This window comes from Erinaceus europaeus, chromosome 11 (assembly GCF_950295315.1).
Source record: "Erinaceus europaeus chromosome 11, mEriEur2.1, whole genome shotgun sequence".
NCBI lineage: Eukaryota > Metazoa > Chordata > Mammalia > Eulipotyphla > Erinaceidae > Erinaceus > Erinaceus europaeus.
This window is the reverse complement of record NC_080172.1, coordinates 14,718,943-14,738,788: the sequence shown is the minus strand read 5'-3', so window position 1 is coordinate 14,738,788 and position 19,846 is coordinate 14,718,943.

The window sequence follows — 19,846 nt, the reverse complement described above, 5'->3', positions numbered from 1 at the left end:
TGTTTATTGGCAATTTAATTTTTTAAAAACTTTTATTAAATTGTCCAAATCGTCTATGATATTATCTCCCTATTATCACTGATTTTTTCAGGAGTTATTTATAATTTGGGATTCAAATACTTTGTTGGAAATATGTATTGCAGGTAGGTTTTGCTATCTCACAAAAACATTATTCCCCACTGTCTTTTGCTACAAAGAGATTTTCATTGTAGTATAAGCAAATGTATCTAAAGGGGACTTCAAAAAATCTCCTGGGTGTTGGGCGGTAGCGCAGTGGGTTAAGCGCATATGGTGCAAAACGCAAGGACCAGCGGAAGAATCCTGGTTCAAGTCCCCAGGCCCCCACCTGCAGGGGAGTCGCTTCACAAGAGGTGAAGCAGGTCTGCAGGTGTCTATCTTTCCCCCTCTCTGTCTTCCCCTCCTCTCTTCATTTGTCTCTGTCCTATCCAACAACAACGACAACAATAATAACTACAACAATAAAACAACAAGGGCAACAAAAAGGAATAAATAAATAAATAAATATTTACCAAAAAAAAAACAGAAACAAACTGAGGGGTCGGGCGGTAGCGCAGTGGGTTAAGCACATGTGGCTCAAAGTTCAAGGGATCCGGGTTGGAGTCCCGGGCTCCTCACCTGCAGGGGAGTTGCTTCACAGGCGGTGAAGCAGGTCCGTGTGTGTCTTTCTCTTTTCCTCTCTGTCTTCGCCTCCTCTTGCCATTTCTTTCTGTCCTATCCAACAACAATGATATCAATAACAACGATAATAATAACCACAACAATGATAAAAAAACAACCAGGATAACAAAATGGAAAAAATGGCGTCCAGGAGCAGTGCATTTGTGGTGCAGGTACCGAGCCCCAGCAATAACCCTGGAGGCAAAAAAAAAAAAATCTCCTGAGTCATGATGAAAGAACTGGAAGACTGGTGTCAGGTGAGGGCTCTCCTGGTTGAACTCACATGTTGCAATGAGCCCCTGGCTCCCACCTGCAGGGGAAAAGCTTTATGAGTAGTGATGCAGTGTTGCAGGCAACATCTCTCCCTTTCTAATCTCCCCCTTCCCTCTCGATTTCTGGTTGTATCCAACAAATAAATAATGATTAAAAGGAGAAGAAGAAGGAGAAGGAGAAGAACTGGAAGACCCAATGAAACGACCAGCCAGGACCCTTTATTATAAAGCTTGTAGGTGACAAATGCTAGTTTGGATTCAGAACTTTAAAAAACAAAACTTTTTTACTCTTAACTGAAAAAATCAGAAATCATTAGTGAGAAAAGTGCTTGATGAAGAGATTAAATCGATGAAGATGCTGTGCTGCACTGCTCAAATTTGCCTCTCAAAGACCAACGCACTTGGTAAAGCTTGTAAGAGGCTCACAGCTGAGTGGCTAAGAGGCCTCACTTCACCCAGGGTTAGATTCCTCACCAGGGGCAAGCAGATCACGTTAAGATGCTCGTGAGTGGAGCACAAAGATACAGTTCCCTTGCCTCAGGGGACAACTGTAAAGAGTCATTCAAGCTCCTTGTAGAATTGGCTGTGTCCCAGGGAGGAATACCTTTGGATTACTTTGTTATGATTGCTTCCCCTAATGATGTTCATGTCTGTTCTTTCTGAAATGTGTTTTAATCAGATGCTAAATATTTATGCTGACCTTGAAGGCACTTTCATAATTTTCTTTTTTTTTGCTCCACTTTCTAATATTTTCTCAGATTTTTTTATTGTTAAGTATTTCCTCTCTCATATTAATGAAATAGTTATATGACTACAAATGAATAGGAATGTATATAAACACTGTTCCCACCACCAAAAGACTGTGTCCCATCCCATCCTCCCTGTGAAGCCGTGAGCTAAGTCAGAAAGATAAAGACAAGTATGGGGGTGATCCTACTCATAAACAGAAGTTGAGAAAGAAGAACAGAAAGGGAAACTCAAAGCAGAATTTGACTGAATTTGGAGCAGGGCACCAAAGTAAAAACCCTGGTTTGAGGGTGAGGGTGGATGTTCGGCTTCGATTTTTCTCAGATTTTATCTCCTAAGCAATCCAGTGAGTTATGAGTTATTTCCTGTCGTAATATATTTAAATTGGGGGGCTAATTTTACATTCTCTTAACATTTTTTTGTTAGTGTTTTGATTTTATTGTATCAAGGATATAAGTTGGGAAGGGTTTGGATTTTGGATTTCTTTTTTTCTATTTTCTCTTCCTCCTCCTCCCGTCCACCTCCTTCTCTTTCTTCTCTGGGCTACAAATGTACACAATTTCATAACTTCAGGTCACCATTGATTATTATTATTTATTTATAAAAAGGAAACATTGACAAAACCATAGGATAAGAAGGGTACAACTCCACACAGTTCCCACCACCAGAACTCCATATCCCCTCCCCTCCCCTGATAGCTTTCCTATTCTTTATCCCTCTGGGAGTGTGGACCCAGGGTCATTGTGGGATGCAGAAGGTGGAAGGTCTGGCTTCTGTAATTGCTTCTCCGCTGAACGTGGGTGTTGGAAGGTTGATCCTTCCAGCCTGCCTCTCTCTTTCCCTAGTAGGGTGGGGCTTTGGGGAAGCAGAGCTCCAGGACACATTGGTGGGGTTGTCTGTCCAGGGAAGTCTGGTCGGCATCATGGTAGCATCTGGAGCCTGGTGACTGAAAAAGAGTTAACATACAAAGCCAAACAAATTGTTGACCAATCATGGACCTAAAGGCTGGAATAGTGCAGATGAAGAGTTGGGGGGGGTCCTCCATTTTGTAGATAGCTAGTAGGCATATTTTAGTTATATTCCAAAGGATCTGTGGCTATACTAGTTTTTTTTTTTTTTTTTGCCTGAGCCTGAAATCTGATATGCAGATGGATCCAAGTTGTTGTCATGTCTGGAAAAATAACAGAAAGCTGGATGAGGGGAGAGAGTAGCTCCCTAATATGAGAAAGGGCTATAGATATTGTTGACTGTAAACCCCATCGATTTGATTTGGTCTGGGGCCCATATTCAGCTTCGAAGCCTCTGTGACCTCTGCATCCCTGTAGATCTGAGATCACATTCTGTGGTCATGAGTAGGAACATTCCAAGCTGCCCCAGTATCGACCCATCTTCCTCAGGTGTAGCATAGAGTATGTTGTCCAGCCTCCCTTCAGAGGATGGAACATTCTCTACCTTTGTTGACCCAAGTTGAGGGCAAGCTCCTAGAGGGGGCCCACAAAGGGGTCTCTTTTGTTGTTCCTGATAGAGCTGACTGGTAACAATTGAGAGAGGGATTTATTCGAGGTCTAGGCCCATCATGTCTATTTGGGAATCTCAGGATTCCCTGAATAGGGCCCCATCTGATGGGGCCAGGTCACCATTTTTAAATAGAGACTGGGAAATAGAGAAGAGCCACTCTAGCAATATTGCCTTCCTCACTTCCTTAAAGGTATTATTCCTGAAGATGCTCCTCAGCTAATTAAGTCACATAGTACTAAGCACAAGGGCTCGCTCAAGGATCTGGGTTTAAGGCCTGGGCTTCCCACCTGCAAGGAGGACACCTCAGAAGCGGCAAAGCAGGTCTGCAGGTGTCTACTTCTTTCCCTCTCCCTCCCTCTCTTTCTCATCCTCGCTCTCAGTTTCTCTCTGTCCTACCGAGCCCTAGTGATAACCCTGGAAGTTAGGAAGATATTGATTGTGCTGTAGGCTTAGTGGGTGGCCAGTCCAGATTGAAGTAGATTTTAAAGCTTTGGAAGAAATTACTCTGAGACAAAAAATTTCTGTAACACCTGGAATGAGCTATACCTTGAGATGTAACAGTTTTCAAAACTTGGCATTAAATTTAGATGATTATCACACAGAAAACGTAGCAGTAATAAAAACATCACTAGCTCAGGAGAAATGAAAACTTATGTAATAAAGGAAGATGAGGGGCCCAGCGCTGGCGGCACAGTAGATAAGCATGCATATGGCACAAAGCCCTGGGCGGAAACCAGCTTGGGCGGGTGATAGGAATTTCTCTGTAAGAGGAGAAATACATGACAGAAGCAGCCTCTCAAGGAGTTTGTAACACACGGAGAGGAGAGAAATTGGTCTATAGCTGGTGGCCAGTGTTGGGTCTTTCTTTGGTTTCAAAACCGCTATTACCTTCGCACGACGCCAAACTTTGGGCATAGACTCAGATTCCAAGATGTGGGACAGGAATGAAGTGAGCCACTTCTTTGCCGCGGGACCTAGGTTAAGAATGAGTTCTGGGGTGATGTTATCATAGCCAGCAGCCGTTCCCGGTTTAACCCTCTTCAAAGCATCTTCCAGTTCAGACAGTGTAAAGGGAGAGAGTTTTGGAGATGGACAAGATAACCAGAAGTGGGATGACCACTCATGGGAAATTTCTCTTTTCCAGACTGGGTCGATCTTAGCACGTCCAACTTGAGTTAGGTGACTGGCCACTGAGTTTGGAGATACGGGAGGATGGGAGACAGGAGGGGGTTGGCTACCAGCACCCAGACTGTGAAGAAGCTTCCAGGCCTTCCTACTTGAGTGGGTGAAGTTCAGACTTTCCATGAGTTGTTGCCAGCGGGCTTGGCACGCTGCATCCAGGGAGGCAATGAGATGGTCGGCCACATCTGGGTCGCCCGACTCATCATACTGCTTTAGTAGTTGCTCGCATTCAGCATCAAGACAAGGCGTATAGTTAGCACGTCTCCCACGAGGAATGGCTTGGGAAGCTGCTTTGAAGATGGCTTGGCGGAAGCGCCTGTAGGAATCTTCAGAGGGGATAGAGTTAATTGGAATTGCAGGAATAGATTTGTTGGTAAGATCACTGAACAGACGCCAGTTTGCTTTCCGAAAGTTCCATCTTAGTTTCTCCGAGCACAGAATCAGTGGGAGCTGGAGACCAATGTGGATGATAGCTGGGCGGTGATGACTGTGCGGGAAGATCTTGAAAACTTGTCTTGTAGCAGGAAAGGCTTGGCCGTTGACTGTGCTAATCCAGCACAGGTCAGGTGACGAGTCTTTATTCCATCTAGCACTGTGAAAAGAGCCTGGCTGTTTGGGATCGTATAATAGGGAGAGGTCATTCGCTGAAGCCCAGTCGGCTAAGATAGAGCCGTCAGCACAAGTGGAGGAATATCCCCAGTCTTGGTGATGATATTAAAGTCTCCAACGTAAACGGCTGGGTAATTCGGGCTAGGCATGACCTCATTATCCCATGAGGCACTGGGAGGCTTATATACGTTGATGAGCTGAATAGTTCCAATAGTAATGGAGTCGTAGAAGGTCGAAGAGGCCGTATGGTAAACGTCCGCAAGACACAATTTGGCATAGATGGCTTGGCCGTGTTTAGGATGGACATTATAGCATATTAAATCGAATCCACTGATGGTGAATCAAGCAGCTTCATCGACTGCTATATGTGTTTCTTGTAGGCAGATAACATCTGCCTGATGCTGTATCGCCAATTGACCAATAAGAACGCGTTTGGCAAAGGACAGCCCCTCAACATTAAGTTGGAGGACTCGAAGAGCAGGCCCAACAGCTTGAAAGCTGTCAGGAGCTGCTTGTTGCTGGCTTTGAAAGTGACTGGGATCCATGTGGATTCAGTCGGCTAGGAAGGATTGTCAGTTTCCCCAATGAATGGGTACTCACAAGATGCACCACGGGAAGGTCGATCCAATGCATCCACCTGCGAACTACCTGCGAACAAACCCTGGCCCTCTCAACTTACATTGAAAATGGATTCCAGAAGAATTTAAAGACGGGTGCTGTCTTTGTTGATCTCACAGCAGCCTATGACATGGTCTGGCACCGTGGTCTCCTAGTCAAGATCTCAAGATGCCTGCCTCCATGGGTGTCCAACACTATATCGTTTCTTCTCCAAAACAGAAGATTCCGGGTGCATCTGGGTGACAAGTCTAGCAGATGGAGACTTGTCTCAAGTGGCCTCCCCCAGGGCTCTGTTCTGGCTCCTACGCTATTGAATATTTACATCAATGACCTCCCAGAAACTTCTTCAAGGAAGTTCATCTACGCCGATGACATCTGCTGTGCAACTCAGGCATCCAAGTTCGACATCCTCGAGGAAACACTCACGAAAGACATGTCTCTGATATCTGATTACTGTAAAAAATGGTGACTAATCCCTAGCACTGCAAAAACGGTATCATCTGTTTTCCATCTACACCATGCCTCGGCCTCGCGTGAGCTTAATGTGCAGCTTGGCGATACGAGAATCCGGCATGAAGCCCAGCCAGTCTATCTTGGCGTTACTCTCGATCGCACTCTGTCATTTCACGAACATCTCATAAAAACTGCAGCAAAGGTGGGTGCGAGGAATAACATCATTGCAAGACTGGCCAGCTCCTCATGGGGCATGAGCGCTTCCACACTACGATCATCATCTCTGGCATTATGCTATTCCACTGCAGAATACTGTGCCCCAGTATGGTTCCATAGCCCCATGTCCACTTGGTCGATTCCAAATTATATTCCTCCATGAGGATAATTTCTGGAACCATCTGTTCCACCCCGGTTCCATGGCTGCCAGTTCTTAGCAACATCACCCCGCCAGATATTCGTCGGGATGCGGCATCATCTAAGTTCATTTCCCACGTCTACGCTCGACCGGACCTGCCAATATACGCGGATATCTTCGCCCACCCTGTCCAACGCTTGACGTCTCGTCACCCAATCTGGTCCCCTACGCCTACACTGAACTTCTCTGTTCCAGTCTCTTGGAAACAGAGTTGGCAGTCAGCTGAGGTAAAGAACAAACACCTCATCACAGACCCCTGCAAGCGTCAACCCGTTATGATTGGGCCCTCCTCAATCGCTATCGAACAGGCCATGGCCGGTGCGCCGCTATGTTCCATCGCTGGGGAGCCAGAGACGACCCGAACTGCCCCTGAGGCTCCAGACAGACTATGACCCACATAGTCAACGACTACCACCTCTCCAGATTCAAAGGAGGTCTTTACATCAGGCTCAACCTGAGGCTGTTGAGGCTACGGAAGAAGGGCCCGGTTTGAGCTCGGGCTCCTCACCTGCAAGGGGAGCTGCTTCAGTGGCGGTGAAGCAGGTCTGCAGGTATCTTATCTTTCTCTCCCACTCTCTGTCTTCCTCTCCTTTCTCTATTTGTCTCTGTCCTACAGTAACAACAACAAAATGGAACAAATGACCTCCAGGAGCTGTGAATTCATAGCGAAGGCATCGAGTCCCTCCAGCGATAACCCTGGAGGCAAAAAAAAAAGTATTTGTTGTCTGGCTATAAAAACACAGACACAGTCATAAAAGATAAACATTAAATATTGACCCAACCAAAATTTATGCAATAATACTGTGAGGATCAGGTGTATGTGTGTTATATGAATATGCATGTGTATTTTCTGGTGTCAAAACAAAATATATACATAGAGACAACAAAATAAGAATGGTGCGGATTTTAGTATTAGGAACATGACTTTGGGGGCTGGGTGGTGGTGCATCTAGTTAAACACATACATTACCCGGGTTCAAACCTGGCCCCCACCTGCAGGAGCAAAGCTTCACAGGCAGTGAAGCAGTGCTGCAGGCGTCTCTCTGTCCCTCTCCCCCTCTATCTGGCTTTCCTTCTAAATTTCTGTCTCTATCCAATAAAGTTAAAAAAAAAAAAGACTTTTGACCAGACTGTATAGATTTATTTATTTTAAAAATATTTTATTTATTTCTTTTTTTATATTTTATTTATTTCTTATTGAATAGAGACAGAGAGAAGTTGAGAGAGGAGGGGGGATAGAGAGAGGAAAAGAGACAAGAGACCCCTGCAGCCCTGCTTCACCACTTGAGAAGCTTCCCCCCCTGCAGGTGGGGACCAGGGGCTTGAACTCAGGTCCTTGTACACTGCAATGCATGCACTTAACCAGGTGTGCTGCCACCTGGCCCCACTGTGTTAGGTTTAAGTCAAAGTTCTACAGCCTGGTAGCAGTATGACTTTGGATAAGTTGACCTCTTAATGTGTTTTAGTATTCATCTGTGTAAGGCAGGTTGATAATACACATCTCACAGAGTTGTCTCAGCTAATGTTTATGAATTAGACTACCACCACACCTTTACATAGTAACTGCTATATAAACATTTTCTATTTATACCATCTACCATGAACTGAATTGTATCATCTCCCTATTATATGGTACTTGAAATCCGAACTATGCTCACCCCAGTGTCTCAGACTGTGACTCTGTTTGGAAATAGAGTCTTTTCAAGATGTAATTAAAGTCAAAATGAGTTTACTATGGTGGGTTCCAATCTGATCTAGCATACTTATAAGAAGAGCTTAGGACACACTGAGGGCGACACCAAGGACACACAGGTGTAGAGGAAAGACTGTAAGGATATAGGAATGCTCTCACAGATGGCACGTACAGAGAGTGCGGGTCTGCAGGCTGAGGAGAGCTGTTTCAGAAGAAACGGAACCTGCTGACATTTTAACCTTAAACTTCTGGTCTCTAGAACTCTGAAAAAAGTAGTTTCTGGAATTGATCTGCTTATTTATGATACTTTGTTATGGCAACCCTAGTTCCATATGAACAGAAGTTTACGAAGATGAATTATATGGGGAGCCTGTAGTGGAGGCTATGGACTCTCTGGATTGTACTTAAAAAGCATGGACAAAGCCAGGCCAACTTTCTCAGACAGGTAGAGAGGGAGAGTCACTGCAGCACCAAAACTTCCTCCAATGCCTATATACCCCCAAATGATTTTTTTAAAAATATTTATTTCCTTTTGTTACCCTTGTTGTTTTATTGTTGTAGTTATTGTTGTTGTCGTCGTTGTTGGATAGGACAGAGAGAAATGGAGAGAGGAGGGGAAGACAGAGAGGAGGAGAGAAAGATAGACACCTGCAGACCTGCTTCACCGCCTGTGAAGCGACTCCCCTGCAGGTGGGGAGCCGGGGTTCGAATGGGGATCCTTATGCCGGTCCTTGGTCCTTGTGCTTTGCGCCACCTGCGCTTAACCCGCTGCGCTACAGCCCTACTCCCGCCCCAAACGATTTTTAAGGGCAGGAGCTATATCAAGTTAGCTATCTCTTCAGTTCCTTTATCTGAAGTTTTGGATCTCTCTCTCTTTGTTTTACTTTTTTATGTTTGCTTATTTCAGATTCTGCCACCAGTAGGGTTTCCTGAGACAGATTTATGGGACGTTGGTTAATTGAAGAGCATCTTCAGGAATAATTCCTTTCAGCAAGTGAGGAAGACAGGATTGGGTCACGTGAAAATTTAAACCAGGATGTAGTTACAACAGCCAACCCCACAGGACACCCTTTACAGTTGTTGACCTGGAGCAGTGAAATTGCTCAACCATGTGGTTCAGTAATACAAAACATATGTTTGAAAGAAAGGAAAGAATAAAGACAGAAAGGAAGAAAGGAAAGGAAAAGCAAAAACAACTCCCTTCCTTCTTCTTTGTCTAGTGAATTTATGATTTTCCCTTCCTATCTCACCAGAACAGTAGCTAAAATATATCTTCTTTCCTATTCCATGGTAATTGCTGTTCGCTTCCTTTTCCCCCCTTCCTATTCCAATCATTTTGTTACAACTGGTATAGTCTCATCTTTTTTTTTTTTAAATTGCAGAATAGTTTTCCATTGTGTATATATATATATATACTTCACAACTTAAAAAATATTTTAGAGAGAGGCAGGCTGGGAGTATGGATCGACCTATCAATGCCCATGTTCAGCGGGGAAGCAATTACAGAAGCCAGACCTTCCACCTTCTGCATCCCACAATGACCTTGGGTCCATACTCCCAGAGGGATAAAGAATAGGAAAGCTATTAAGGGAGGGGATGGGATACGGAGATATGGTGGTGGGAATTGTGTGGAGTTGTACCCCTCTTATCCTTTGGTTTTGTTAATGTCTCCTTTTTTAAATAAAAAAAAAAGAGTAGGAGTTAAGTTTTCACCTTCAAAATGAAATGATAATTCTGTGAACTGATGGAGGTGTTACTAACATAAAGGTGACAGTTATGTTGCAATATATAAATGTCTTAAGTCACTGTACATTGTAAACTTACACAATATTATATGGCAAGCATGTCTCAATAATAAAAAGTGAAAATTGCACCTGAGGAAGATGGGTACTAAAACTGGGGCATCTTGGAACATTCCTACCCTCAAAGAATGGCTTATGCTAGATGTACATAGTTTTAGAGAACATCAATTAGGCTTATGTAATAATAATATAGAATTATTGTAGTCAACTACCTTTCTCTAAAAATTTCATTGGATCAATGATTTTTTTTTTTTTTTAGTGTAAGTAAACCAAAACATATGTCATGTATCTGGGTTTTAAAAATGGATGCACTGAGCTGTGATCATGAACTGAGGGCTCAGACTGACAGTGACTCAGAGGTTAAGCAGACTCCCATGCTAAATATGGGCTCAGATTCATGTGAGTTAAAAACAGTTAACTGTATTTGTGTATTTTCTTCAAGTTTTGGATCTACTCTCTGCCTTAGTAGAATGTCTAGTTCTATTCTCAACTCTGCCTACATCTTCCCAGACAATAGTTTTAGTCCACTTCCATGTTAACTATCAAGCTTAAGCAAAAATTACTGAACCCCTAGAAACATACCTAATACATACTTTCTAGCTTCTTACCATTGCAAAATTCCTATTCTCATCTGTTCTAGTCCTACTTTTTTGGTTCCTGTTTATTAAACAACTTTTCCTGCTTTATATCTTATTGCCTTTCAGCCACCAAGTTGCAGGTGCTACTATGATTCCATCCTGACTTCCCTGGGCAGATGACTTCACCAATGTGTCCTGAAGTCTCACCTCTCCAGATCCCAATCCCAGTTGGGAAAGATAGAAACAGGCTGGGAGTATGGATCAACCTGCCAACATGTGTGTCCAGCAGAGAAGCAATTGCAGAAAGCCAGAACTCCCACCTTCTGCACCCCATTAAAGAATCTTGGTGCATGCTCCCAGAGGGAGAGAAATATTCGGACAAGATAAGTAGAGGTTCACTTTTTAACAAAGTCCCAAAACCTAGATATAGACCAGGTTCTGTGAGAGAGAGCATATGTCCACACATATCCATAAACTAGTACAAAATATATACCTGAAAGCAGAAGTACACTAGAGTTTGCAGTGAGTAACCCCCTAACACTTCCTCTCCACTATTCCAACCTTTGGGCCCATGATTGCTCAACAATTTGTTTGGCTTTGCATGTTAACTCTCTTTTCAGCCACCAGGTTCCAGATGCCATCAGGATGCCGGCCAGGCTTCCCTGGACTGAAGACCCCACCAATGTGTCCTGGAGCTCAGCTTCCCCAGAGACCCACCCTACTAGGGAAAGAGAGAGGCAGATTGGGAGTATGGATCGACCAGTCAACGCCCATGTTCAGCAGGGAAGCAATTACAGAAGCCAGACCTTCTACCTTCTGCAACCCACAATGACCCTGGGTCCATGCTCCCAGAGGGATAGAGAATGGGAAAGCTATCAGGGGAGGGGGTGGGATATGGAGATTGGGTGGTGGGAATTGTGTGGAGTTGTACCCCTCCCACCCTATGGTTTTGTTAATTTATCCTTTCTTTCTTTTTTTTTTTTTTTTAAATAATTTATTTCTTTGTTGGGGAATTAATGCTTTACATTCAACAGTAAATACAATAGTTTGTACATGCATAACATTCCCCAGATTCCCATAATTTATCCTTTCTTAAATAAGAAATAAATTTAAAATAAATAAATTAATTAATTAAAAAAAAGATAAGTAGAGGGCTCTGAAACCCAATTCCGTCAGCACACAGAGAGAAACAAGTAAAAAAGGAAAGATGTTTAGAAGTAGTAATAGGTATAAGGTGTGATTTAGAAAGGAAGAGAAGGTAGAACTGTAGATAAAATGGGCAGATATTTATAGAAATAGTATTTAACCCATTATCTGTGAGTTGGGGAGAACCATTTTAATGCCCGATGGAAAAGATGGGGACACAGAACTCTGGTGGTGGGAATGGTGTGGAATTGTACCCCTGTTATCTTGTAATTTTGGAAATTAACATCATTATTATTTTTTATTTGATTTATTTATTATTAATAGTATATTGTCAGATTATAAGATTAAGTTCCACACCACATCCACCACTGAAGTTCTGGATCTCTATCCTCCCAATTCCCAAAGATAATCACCGAAGTTCTCATGAGTCTTACAGTTTGCTTGCTTTATTTTTGTTTGGATTTTTTTTTTGGGGGGGCTAAGTTCATGTAAGTCAGATCAGGGCTCTTGATTCCATATGGGAGTGAAACCATCTGATAGTTGTCATTCATCTTTTTACTTATTTTGCTAAGGAGAGTTACCTTCAGTTCCATCCATTTTGTCCCAAAGGACACAATATCCTTTTTTTTTTTTTTTTTTTTTTTTGCAAAGCAATATTCCATGGAACATATATCCCTTAACTTCTTTAGCCAGTTATCTGTTGATAGACATTTAAGCTGATTCAACTCTTTGGCTATTGTGAATAATGCAGCTATGAACATAGGGGTATATATGTCCCTTCCAATAAGTGTTTGAGTGAGCATTGTAAAATGCCTAAGAGTGGTATTGTTAGATCATAAAGTCATTCCACTTTTATTTGTTGAATGATTATCCATACAGTGTTGTACCAGTCTGCATTGTAAATGCATATTAAATCACTACTAATAATTATAAAAAAGTGACAGCAAAAAAATGAATACTATTTTTCTAAAAAATTTTGTCAAGGTAAGTATTTCTCAGTATGAGAAGAAGTAGCCAGGTTACTTATATTTACTTTGTTTGCATTATGTTTTCTCTGTACTACATATGTTTAACCAGGTGGAAAACAACAGAAAAATTTCCATTTTAAAAAAACAAATATAACCTGGTCAGGAATTGAATTTACACTCAAATTACAGTATAATAATTCAGGAATGTTTGTGGTCACATTTAGCACCCAGTTAAAACATCAAACATGCAGAACAATAATAAGAAATTTGTGGGACAAATGTTGTAATAGCTACTAAAAATACTTGAGCAAATTTTAATATCCAGACAGGAAACAACAGGCGTACAGTGCACATTTGAGGCACATGTATCATTTGAACAGATGCCAGATTTCTGTAGCTAGAAATTAATGTGTGATTTAGAGAACTATTCTACTTCATATGCACGTGCATTGACTCCATTAGCATTAATAGAATTGACATGCACACAGTTTGAAGTGAGAACTAAAATTTGTTGAAAGGCAGAGGAGGAATGATTTTCAGCTTTTCTTATAATTCCAGGAGTGTGGAACTGTATTATTAAAAGCTCTGTAGATGACCTTAGTTTAGGAACTAAGATAGAAGTCCTATATATCAAAACTACTACATGCATACTCCATTTATATTATCAGAGAAGTGAGGTAGGCAAGCTAAAGGATTTGTCAAAGACTAATTCTGGGATCATGGTACTGCCAAAAAATGAGAATCAATATGCATTTTGGATCACATTAATCTGAGGAAGAACAATTTCTAGCCTGGGAAACATGTAATTGATATTATTGTCATTATTATTGTGTTTGTGTGCACAGACACACAACACATACCTTTTACACTTCGTGCATGTATCTGATCATCTGTTACTTGCCTAGTTTTTAGGGAATAGACTTTGAGTTTATTGAGTGAATTTCTTGCTGTAAGATTATAAAATAAATTGCTGGATACTAAAATCTCAGGGAAAATTTGATGGGGATTGGAAAGAAAAGTAAATTGATACCATTCTCCAGTTGACTAGTTTCCAAGAAATAACTTTCACTAGATAGAACTATTATTTTAATATTAAGAAAAAATAATTAGCTAAACAAAAGCTGAGACCAAGATGGAAAAAAAAAACACTGAACTTTCTATAGGAATAATTGTATTTGTAAGAGTTTATTATGGACAGCTCCTGGGTAACGTATTCATTCATTCATTCAACAAATATATTTTTTTAAGATTTTATTTATTTACTAATGAGAAAAGAGGAGAGAGAGAAAGAACCAGACATCACTCTGGTACATGTGTTGCCAGGGATTGAACTCAGGACCTCATGCTTGAGAGTCCAGTGCTTTATCCACTGCGCCACCTCCTGGATCACTTCACTCAGCAAATCTTTAGAGACTGTTTATATTTCTGGCTTTGCAGACCCAGAGTTGAGTGAGAACTTTTGTTGTTCAATCATAAAAACTACCTACCAAAATAGGACCATTACTTTAGATATAAGTAAAGGATCTATGAAACCTTGACCTGGAAAAATGGAGAATGCTTAGCGTTTTATTCATTTATTTATGTTTTTACTTGCTTTTATTTAACTTTATTTATGTTAAAGTAGACATTTCCATGTATAATTTTGTGGTCCACAATTTAGCTACTATTTTATGACCATCTTGTATTTCAGGTAAGTTGTGGTAAAATAAACAAGTTTAAGAAATATTTTTTGAAAAAAGGAAAAAAAAATTAAGTAAAATAAAATAAAAAGATTCAAAGATGAGCAGAGGATACACATAAATGTGACATGTTTTAATAGCCAGGAAAGTAATCTCCCAGTCCCTTTCTTCTTTCCCATTTGAACTACTCACCTCATCCCTACTTCAGTATGGAAAAGTAGAAACAGGCTTGGAGTATGGATCAACCTGCCAACATTCATGTCCAGTGGAGAAGCAATTACAGAAGCCAGCCCTCCCACCTTCCACCACTCCCAGAGAGAAAAAGAGTAGGGAGCTTCCAATGGAAGGGATGGGACAAGGAACTCTGGTGGTTGGAACTGTGTGGAATTGTACCTTTGTTATCTTACAATCTTGCTAACCACTAATAAAACTCTTTAAAAAATTTTTTTAAAAAATTGAATTTTTAATTTAATCTTATTTTACAAAATTATAAGATTTCTGGGGTATAGTTTCACACCACACATGCTACCAAAATTCTGTATCATAATTTCCCCAAAATCTGAGTGATAGTTTAGGTCTTTCTCTCTGCAAGTACAAATGCTTTGATTATAAGGGATATTTATTTATTAATTTCATTATTAATCATCCATTATAAAGACATGCCATGCTTTTATAAAATAGATACACCTTTCTGAGACTGTATATATTTTTCTTGTTTCCAATTTATTGCTTTTCTCTATAAATTATTGGTTTAATTTTTCTTCTAAGTAAACACCCCAAGTTTCCAGAATTTATCTAGACCTAGTTTTACCAGCATCAGAGACAAATTAGAAAGCTTAATCCAAAAATAACTTCCTGCAAAGAAAACCTAGAAGAACAAAATTTATTTCTAGTGTCCAAATGTGGCCTAGTAAGTTGAGGCCTATGACACCAGCTTATTTACTTATGTGACATGACCCATTTCTAGATGAGATATTTGTTTGCCGAGAAGGAAGTTTATGCCATAAAACATATATGCTGATGGTAGCAGTTAAGAGTACAATAATAGTTGAAAATACTACCCTGGTGGATTGTTAGTACAAGCAATAGATTATTAGTAAAGCTCAAAGGATTTGATTATCACAGTTAGATTTTAAAATTGTCCCTTTGAGCCACTATAGTTGCTAAAAGATTTCCATATGGCTTTTATTTACATTAATAATACGAAGGAAAATATTTATGTGATTTTAGATGTGTCATTTTAACACCTTTATACTTTTTAATTAAAATAATTGCTTTGTATATAGGAATATTTTCAATGAGTCTATAAAACTTGAAATGTAATGCATATTGTGTGAAGTATATAGATATTATGTGATACCATTAAAATGTTATATATGTAACCAGAATAGTTATATTTTAGAGGTTATTTACATAAAATTTCAAATTCAAAGAAATGAATAAATTATTAAGTACTTACAATAGGGTATTATTTCCTCAAATTTGCTGCTCCTCCAAGATATTCTATGCTTTTATAAATTTGGAAACTTACTAAGTTCACCTCTTGGAAGTTTACACTTCACATTTGCATGTCAAAGACACCAATATGTTCAGTAGAAAAGAAAATGGTTTAACTCTTTAACCGCAAATAATCTGAACGCACTTTTTTCCCCATTTAGCTAATTTTAAAGGCTATAGAGTTAGTGTTACAAACTCAGCATGTTGGCTGACTTTGAGACTTTGTGTTACTACTGACTAGTTTTCCCGTACTTCTATAATTAATTGGAGCTATCATGTTCTAATAATGCATGTTTTTGAAAGACATTTAAGAACAAATATCATGTAAATCTTAACATTTACCAGGTTTATTAACCTTTCTTTTGGTTAAACTCCAAAGAAAATGTCACTCAAAGGGACATACTGTGTTTTGTAGATAATTGTATTCAACAATCCCAAAAGTCAGTGGAGTATCTGCTATGAAGTCGATTGAAACCATTTTCATATCTATCTTTCCGTACACCAGGGTTATCTCTGGAGCTTGTTGTCAGCACTATGAATTCATAGCTCCTGGTGGCCATTTCCCCCTTTTTTTCCCTTTCTAATATTTGTTAGGACAAAGAGAAATTGAGAGAGGACAGGGAGATAGAGAAAGAGAGACACCTGAGCTCTGCTTCACCACTCATAAAACATCCCCTCTGCAGGCTGATATGTGTGCTTAACCAGGTGTGCTACAATCTGGCTCCCATGTTTTCCTTTTTCTTTCATCATTTTATTTGCGGGGGGTTAATGGTTTTGAGTGCAGTTGTGAACACAGAAGCCCAGTTTCTCTTCTTCCTGGGAATGGGAATATTACTTGGCTCTTAAACGTGATGGAGTCAGGATATGTTCTTAGAGAAAGATCTGTTTTTCTTTTCTTTCTTTCTTTTTTTGCCTCCAGGGTTATTGCTGGTGCTGGGTTCCTGCACCATGAATCCACTGCTCCTGGAGGCTTTTTTCCCTTTTGTTGCCCTTGTTGTTTTATCGTTGTTGTGGTTATTATTATTGTTGTTATTGATGTCATTGTTGTTGGATAGGATAGAGAGTAATGGGGAGAGAGGGAAAAATAGAGAGAGGGAAAGAAAGATAGACATCTGCAGACCTGCCTTACCACTTGTGAATCGACCCCTTTGCAGGTGGGGAGCCTGGGGCTCAAACAGGAATTCTTATGCTGGTCTTTGCGCTTTGCACCATGTGCACTACCTCCCGATCCCCGATCTATTTCTGTTTGATCTATTGTCTGGTACCAGCTGTTTAACATGCATTTTAAACTCTGCTTCTTTCAGATTAATTCTTAGAATATCCATTAGCGGGGCTAGGTGATGTGCACACACACTACAGTGTGCAAGGACCCAGGTTCAAGCCCCTGGCCCTCACCTGCAGGGGGAAAGCTTTACTAGTGGTGAGGCAGGGCTGCAGGTGTCTCTCTGTCTCTCTCCATCTCTGAATTCCCTCTCAATTTCTCCCTATCTCTATCCAATAATAAATAAATAAAAAGATTAAGAAGAATATCTTTAAAATATATATCCATTAGCAACCAGTGACTACGAACCATACATTTAACTCTGTGTGTGTTCTGATCATGAATATACTGAATCTGTGATTTATCTACCCAGATAAGAAGACTTGAAATAGTAGGTCAGGCATATACTATGCTGTGATGATGGCAAATTCTTGATAAAAGAAACATTCTCGTTAGCATCTGGAACCTGGTGGTTCCAGATTTAAGATATAAAGCCAAACAAATTGTTGGGTAATCATGAACTGAAAGGCTAGAATAGTTCAGATGAAGATTTGGGGGTCTTTGTTTTGTAGATAGTTAGTAGGCCTATTTTAGTTATATTCCAAAAAGCCCATGACTATACCAGTTTTTGTTTTTTTCTGAGCCTGACATCTGATATGCAGGAGGACCCAAGTTATTGTCTAGGGAGACGATATGATGGCTCAAAAAAGAACCAGAAAGCTGGATCAGGGAAGAGAGTAGCTTCCAAATGTGGGAAAGGTGTATAAATATTCTTGACTGTAAACCCCATCAATTTGATCTGATCTGGGGCCCATATTCAGTTCCAGATGCTAACAATATGCCAACAGGACTTTCCTGGGCAGACGACCCCACCAATGTGTCCCGAAGCCCTGCTTTTCCAGGACCCCGCCCCATTAGGGAAAGAGAGAGACAGGCTGAGAGTATGAATCCACCTGTCAATGCCCATGTTCAGTGGGGAAGCAATTACAGAAGCTGACCCTCCACCTTCTGCACCCCATAATGACCCTGGGTCCATACTCCCAAAGGGATAAAGAATAGGGAAACTATCAGGTGAGGGGATGGGATACGGAGATCTGGTGGTGGGAATTGTGTAGAGTTGTACCCCTCTTATCCTATGCTTTTTGTCAGTGTTTCCTTTTTATAATTAATTTTTTTTTTAAAAAGAAACATTCTCAACATGAAGTTTATTAACATTGCTTTTAATAATTGCAATTGTCATGTTTTATTTCCTGTCATACAATCTAATTAATAAACATTCAAAACCTAAATAATGAAAAGGCAACTAAGCTAAGTTGGGGAATTTAAATATACTTTTCTAAGAGGACAACGAGAAAAGTCGGGCTTTATTGGGTCCTTGATTCTGTCCCAGAATTCTGTATCTCTAACATCTGATTTCAGAGAGCAGAAAAAAAAATGAAAAAGACTAGTGGTCAAAGACTAGTGGCTTGCCATCAAAAATCATTTCATTATGTTTTCTTTCTTTTTTTTTTTATGAGAACGTAACTTAAAATTTTTTTTTATTGTCTTTATTTTTTGGATAGAGACTGCCAGAAATCGAGAGGGGAAGGGGTGACAGAGAGGGAGAGAAACAGAGAGATACCTGCAGCCAGTTGTGAAGTTTTCCCCCTGCAGGTGGGGACCACAGGCTTGAACCCTGGTCCTTGTGCATTATAACATGTGCACTCAACCAGGTGTGCCACTGCCCAGTTCCTATGATTTGTTTTCTTTTTTTTTCTGGTTCAGTTTTTCTTTTTTAAAAAAATTCTTTATTGGGGAATTAATGTTTTACATTCGACAGTAAATACAGTAGTTTGTACATGCATAACATTTCTCAGTTTTCCATTTAACAATACAACCCCCACTAGGTCCTCTGTCATCCTTCTTGGACCCCCCCAGAGTCAGAAACTGAAGGATGAACATGGGATGATCTCACTCACAGGCAGAAGTTGAAAAAAAAGATCAGAAGGGAAAACACAAGTAGAACCTGAACTGGAATTGGCGTATTGCACCAAAGTAAAAGACTCTGGGGTGGGTGTTTTGTTTTCTTAATGCTTCCCAGTTTCATTTTAAATTCTGAATCCAATAGCATCAGGCCTTTCCTCAAATATACACAGCAAATTAGAGTGGGGTATGTTGAGGTGAATTTAGGAGCCTGCATTATGGTAAATTCTCCCGTGATTAACTTGTATGATAAAATTTGCTTTGCACAGTAAGAGAGTGAAATAAATTTTCTAAAACAATCTTAAATCTTTTTTTTAATATTTATTTTATTTATTTATTCCCTTTTGTTGCCCTTGTTGTTTTATTGTTGTAGTTATTGTTGTTGTTGTCGTTGTTGGATAGGACAGAGAGAAATGGAGAGAGGAGGGGAAGACAGAGAGGAGAAGAGAAAGATAGACACTTGCAGACCTGCTTCACTGCCTTTGAAGCGACTCCCCTGCAGGTGGGGAGCCGGGGTTCGAACTGGGATCCTTATGCCGGTCCTTGTGCTTTGCCACCTGCGCTTAACCCGCTGCGCTACAGCCCGACTCCCCACAATCTTAAATCTTGTTCTGGCTAGTTGAAACATTTTTATAATATAGCTTGCTGATTAACTTTATGGATTCTGTTTGAGACTTTTAATCAGACAATGAAAAATGAATATGTAATATCTAGTTTTGATGAGCCAGGTGTTAGACGTGGCAAGGTGTAGTGTGAGAAAAGGTTTAG